This window comes from Pollicipes pollicipes, unplaced genomic scaffold (assembly GCF_011947565.3).
Source record: "Pollicipes pollicipes isolate AB1234 unplaced genomic scaffold, Ppol_2.1 Scaffold_7262;HRSCAF=8765_pilon_pilon_pilon, whole genome shotgun sequence".
Lineage (NCBI taxonomy): Eukaryota > Metazoa > Arthropoda > Thecostraca > Pollicipedomorpha > Pollicipedidae > Pollicipes > Pollicipes pollicipes.
The window spans coordinates 11,172,403-11,178,402 of NW_023597055.1; positions in this window are offsets into that span (position 1 = coordinate 11,172,403).

The following is a 6,000-nucleotide window of genomic DNA, read 5'->3' on the forward strand; positions in this document are numbered from 1 at the left end:
CACCTCTTAAGCATTAATCATTGTGAGATCCGTGCTTGTATCCGATCGAATCGACAGATACCGGTTCAAAGCAATTTCGGTTAGATCTGAATCTGATTCATAGAGTCTTTCTGAAGACCTGGGCGTTCATGACCAGCCAGAATGGACTACACGCTGACTGCGATTTAAGAATGCAATGGTGAATAAAGCCCGTAGTTGATTACAGAGGGGTCCACCAATTCCAACGAAAAGTCGACCAGTAGCAGCATCACAGAAAATCACGCCACCGACGTGCTTTTTTGTCAGTTTTACTTTACGGAATATTTTAAGCCGTTTGGCCAAAAATTATACCCTGGAAAATACGTTATGAAAAAGCAGACGACGAAGGCCATTTGAGCGTCAGGAAACTCTATGTGGGACAATCTGTGGCGCGACACTGCGCCATAGTTGAGAAAAGACAACAAACTTTACGTCAGATAAAGAACCACCCACCCCGCCGTTTTTTCGACTTCGGTAAAACACTCGTGCATTTGGATTGCAATTTCAAACACTTGCGTTAGGAAATCAAACATTGAATGCTCCAATATTGTCCGAACCATGCTTTATTGGTGCAGGGTCTGGCATCTTGTATGCTTCTCATGTTCTGTTGTGTGTGTGGCGAGGGGGGGGGGACGGGGCATTGATGAAGATACGTGCCTTACTGTGGATATGACTTGGGTATGCGTCTATGCATTGCGACCGTAGCAGTTAAAAATTCAATGCAGGCCAATTGTTATTGCCATACGGTGCACATTTTTACCTAGCCCAGTTTCAGAGCTGCGGCTTCATGTTGTTAACACAATGGAAATAAATTAATGCCAAGGTAAATGACGATCAGATAACTGATGAAAGCAAAGTATTTGGTTTGAAAGGTATGATGGAAAAAATCCTACTATAAGATGAAAATCTGTTCTTAGTGTTAAATGAACCCCAAACCAAAAGCCATTAGTGCACCCTTTGACCAATATAGATGAGTCAGCATTGACACTCACTGTTTATAATAACATACTTATAAAGTTTTAGGTTAAGGTTACGTTGAAAGTACGTTCGATCTAAACAGATGTGAAATTACAACATGCAAATAACAAGCATTTTCAGCAGCAGGAGGCGGTCTACCACATTCCCTGGCAGTGTCATACCACGGAATAACTAATTCAATGTTAGTAGTATAATTAAGAAACTGATGCAAGTTTTTTCTCCGAATTTCGCACGAAAGAAAGTGATCGCATTATTCATGGCGTTCCCACCTTACAGGAGTGCACCCAAAGAACAATAATAAGTTGCTTTAAGGGGTGCTGTGCTTTCATAGCCGCATAGCCGCACAAAGTCATAAGTCTCCTTCAGCAGAAGTGTTGCTCAAACAGGTAATAAGACATGCAACAACACAAGAAGACGTTACATATTGTGAAAAGGCATTGCAAACCTGCCAGCTTTGCCCAAGGCCATGGAGGTATGACAACTGTGTGCAGTCGCAGTTAGGTGATTGAATTTCAAGGAAGTGAGTGACGAAACTGCCAGTGTACACAAGGCTCGTAATAAAAGTATTTCTAAGTGCGCTCCCAGAACTTATCATCAATACTCTGGCATCCTCCCAGCATCTCATAAAAATCTAAGGGACTCAGAAACACCCAGATTTTGAACAGAATGAGCAGATGCAGGGAAAAGGGATGACAGCAATTGTCAGAGGTTTTACCGTACTTTCAATGCAGCACACAGTTAAAAGTTATTTGGCAATTCTTCAATACAGTCTCCGAAAGCGTGACTTCAGTAACTCAGGGGTCGTACTTTGCCTGCACAGAAGATTTGTTAAGACAGTAATATGTGCGCTCATTAACAATACAGCACCATGTTTCTAAGATTCTGAAGGCATGGATAATTTTGCAAGGCCATGTCAAGTAACCTTGTACCAAGCATATTACCTTGATCAAGTCATATGGACAGCCCCACAATGTTGCTTAAGTGAATTGTTAAAATAATGGCATGCAATGGATTAATTGCACGGGTTCATACCTTTAGGTTCAGTATGTTGGCAAGAGCATGAACTTAGTAGCACACTGCATTCCTACACCCTCATAGCGTAGGTAACACCGGTGTTCTGTATGGTTAATTGACATCACCTCAACTTGTCACGTTTAAATGCAAACATAAAGATAAAGGCAGAGATCACTAGAGCCCATCTTTTTAGAAATAGCTGCATTTTGAGTATACCAAACAAACAACGTTCTCCCACAGCAGTATACATCTATTACTGACATTCTCCATCACATCAACAGAAATCCAAAGCCGCGGGCACGCACTTCAAGTGATCACACCTATTTCAAGCGCCTGATTTACACATACACACATGTCACATAGATGCGATCCTGCGCTTGCACAACCCACAAAACCGTCGACTCGCAGGTTTTTGCACAATTTCGTGCCGATTTTTGGTTAAAAGACCGTTTAGTTATAAAACCGCATTTTACCGCGAGTTCCTTCCAAAATGCAGTCACAGCTGGGGTTTATGGTAATGCAGCTTAATATGTGTGACTTTTAGGACGCAATTTTTCTTTAAAAAAACTTACGTTGTCTTACAATATTTCTGAACTCTCGCTAAATATATATTTTGTATAATTATTATGCTTTCCAAATTGTGTCACGCCTTGCTTGCCCAAAAACTTGTGAAAGGTGACTGTGTTCCGGTGCACAATGCGCCAACCCACCTGTCCTGTAAAAAATTCGTCAGTAGAAGAAGAAAACATGTCAGCATAGGAAAAAATCAGATTTGCTGTCGCGTCATCTTTTAAAGATATTCTGGAGATTGCCGTTATTGTTTTTGGTGCCGTATCACTTTTGCAGACAGTGACGTGTTTTTCATGATATTGGCTACAGACCCAAATCAGTGCTGCAGAAAATGATACTTGCTTAGCTGTTCTGTTTGCTGGAATGCATTCAAAAAAGCCCACAACATCCAGATTGTATGATAGTTGTATTAGTTATCACATTCTCTATCTACTTTGGTAACGCCAGAGCAGTGCGTCCTGATTCCTTTTTTAAGGAAGCATCCCGTCTTTTTGTACTGTTCGGCCACTGTTCCATCAGTCATGTACGATTCGGTCAGTGGTACCAATTTTTCGAAATCCTTCTTAAAAGCTCAGAATTTCGATCTGAAGCAGCCGCCCCGGCGGGAGAAATCTTATTGCATTCCTCCCCGCGCACCATTATGAAAGGGATGCGTGTCACTGCCCTACTTTCTGTAATGTTTGCAACACTCCCATTTGTCAAAATGTTTGTGGAATAGATACTACGAAAGCCTGAAACACTCAGTTTTGATAAAAAGATACGCGATCACGAAGCTATTATCCGGCGAATTCAACGAAACGCTATACCATTTCTTTGACTGTCTCTCCTATGGTGTTACCACAGTGGCTCTTTTCGAGGTGCGTTTTGGCCTTGGGAAAGAGAGTATCACATGGACTATAGTGACGTACTGGTTCAAAATTCAATACCGATGCGCTTTCCCGTAACAGGTCCTCGGCGTCTGGGGGCCAAACATAAACGTTCTTCAATTCGCACCAGTAGGAGGTGCTACGGCGGTTGTCATGACGACGGCAGTTGCGACTGCATGGTAGAATTCTAGTGCTCCTACAAGGCATTGGCAGCGTAATTTAGGCTGAATGATATTTTTAATATTTCAAAAAATGACTGAAATTTATATCCACCTTGACATTGACAAGCTTGCAGTGTCACTACCCAGTGTCATTGTTAGGCTTAACTTCGTAACTGATTCTCAGGTTTCACTAGACTGTTTTTGAAATATGCCCTAAAGGAGAGACACTCCGTTCAAGTTTGCTATGCTTGCGTCTATTTGTGGTACCCTGCACGTGGGGATGCTTTATTCATCCCTGATCGTGCTTTGCGGCGTTTTTGACCGCTTGGCTTTTACACGGCTTATTTTCCCTATAGGCATTAGAAAAGTGTAGGAAAAGCGTCTCCGTGTTAACTGCCAAAACATGCCCCCGCATTCTCCTTCTTATGCTGTGATCGATACCGGTATCGGTCAGACGTGTGTTTCTGTCCCGGATCGTCACGAAAGTTCAACATATCGCACGCACACAACTCTCTCGGCAATGCGTGCAGCCATCTGTGCTGTGCGTCTGGCTACACAGCCGTGAGCAGACAGACCGGCAGGCAAACAGAAATGAGCTCAGAAGTTAGTGAGTTAGATAGAGGAGGTTCATACTTGCTTCCCGCGTAAAGAGGCGATGCTGCTGGCATCGGTAGCTCCGCCGCCAATGACGGAACGTTGACTTGTGCCTCAGCAAGTGGCAGTGGATCTCGGCTAACACAGGGACGCAGCCCGATTTTTCTTCAAGAAAAAGCAAACGTGGAATTTTCTCCGTACTCCTGAATCTTCGAGCCAAATTGCAGCGAAATCACCCAGTGCCTAGGGTAAATCTCATGGGTCAGGGTGCCATGGCCCTGCCTCCCCTGACTACGTCACTGAGTCAGCATTTGTGAGCTGTACACACTCATTTGGATCACTCGTATACGCTGCCCGTGAAACACTGGCCCACGCATTGGGGACATCAGAGAGAGAGAGAGAAAGAGAGAGAGAGGGAGAGAGAGAGAGAGAGAGAGAGAGAGAGAGAGAGAGAGAGAGAGAGAGAGAGAGAGAGAGAGAGAGAGAGAGAGAGAGCGAGAGAGAGAGAGAGTGAGAGAGAGGAGAAACATGTATATATATATATATATATATATATATATATATATATATTATATATATATATGTATATACATGTTCAGTTGTGGCTCACGCTTGCCTTGCCGCGCGGAAGGCCAGCGCCGCTGTCATCGGTATAACACCGCCTCCATTCAGATAAAAAATCAGCTGGGATCTCAATAATGTACAGGGTGTCAGCTTTTCTAGGAAATCAGTGACTGCGTCAACTGGTAAATCTCAGGCTGCCTGGACGCTATTGTTCATCGTTGCTCGAGTATTGGAACATATGTTTGATGGCGTGGCCTTTGCACAACTTGTTTTGCCGAATGTGAGAAAATTTTTCCCTGCCAAAATCCCAAAAAATGCCCCCCTCGCGCGTACTGACGTCGACATCGGTATTAGACGGCCGTGAGTTTGTGTCTTGAATTGCATTAAAGCGCTCCTGGGTAAAGAAATCCAGACATCCAGATAGGTGTGCGTTCAGGACTTAGTCTTAGACTTAGACTTAGACTTAGACTGAGTGAATTTAGTCCTCAGGTTTCAGCTATGTTGGCGCATTGCCATTGCCAACTGCATTGGTCGTTATAATATTTACTGTTTGGTATCAATCTTACCAGCCGGCCTCCAAAGAACAGAAATTGGCAAACAGGTTGCTTTTGAGGTCAGAAATATTTTGTCATTGTTGCACGTTGCATGTCTTTGGTCGCAAGGACCTTCTTTATAACTTTTTTTGCACACATCTGTAGCAAAGATGCACATCTACACTGACCAGATACGAGTGAGACAGGGTTTCATACCAGTTCATATACTACTTGCACTTGGTCACTGGGGGCATGACAAACTGCGCTTCTCAGATTTATGTGAGACAGAGCTAGATCTCACCTCATGCCCGCAATCTGCGTGCTAGGCGAATAACACTCTCAGCATCCAAGATCAAGACCAGGCAGGCTTTCATCAGGCCCCGGCAGACCTAACTCATTATTTGCTTGGATCGTGAGTTACATTTAGTATTTTTATATTTATTCCGAGCACGGGCGAATATACGGCGCGCGTTACTCGGAAATCGTGCCGGCGATCTCCTGCAGGACTGTCTTGGGCTGGGGGACGGCGAAAACGGAGAGGGAGACAGAAAGGAGGAGAGACGCAGAGAGGGAGAGAGAAGCGAAGAGAGAGAGACAGAAGAGAAGAGAGGAGGAAGAAGAGAGTAGAGAGAGAGAGAGGACTCCTTCTCTTCTCTAGAGAGAGAGAGAGAGAAGACGATGCTCTCTCTGCTCTCTCTCTCC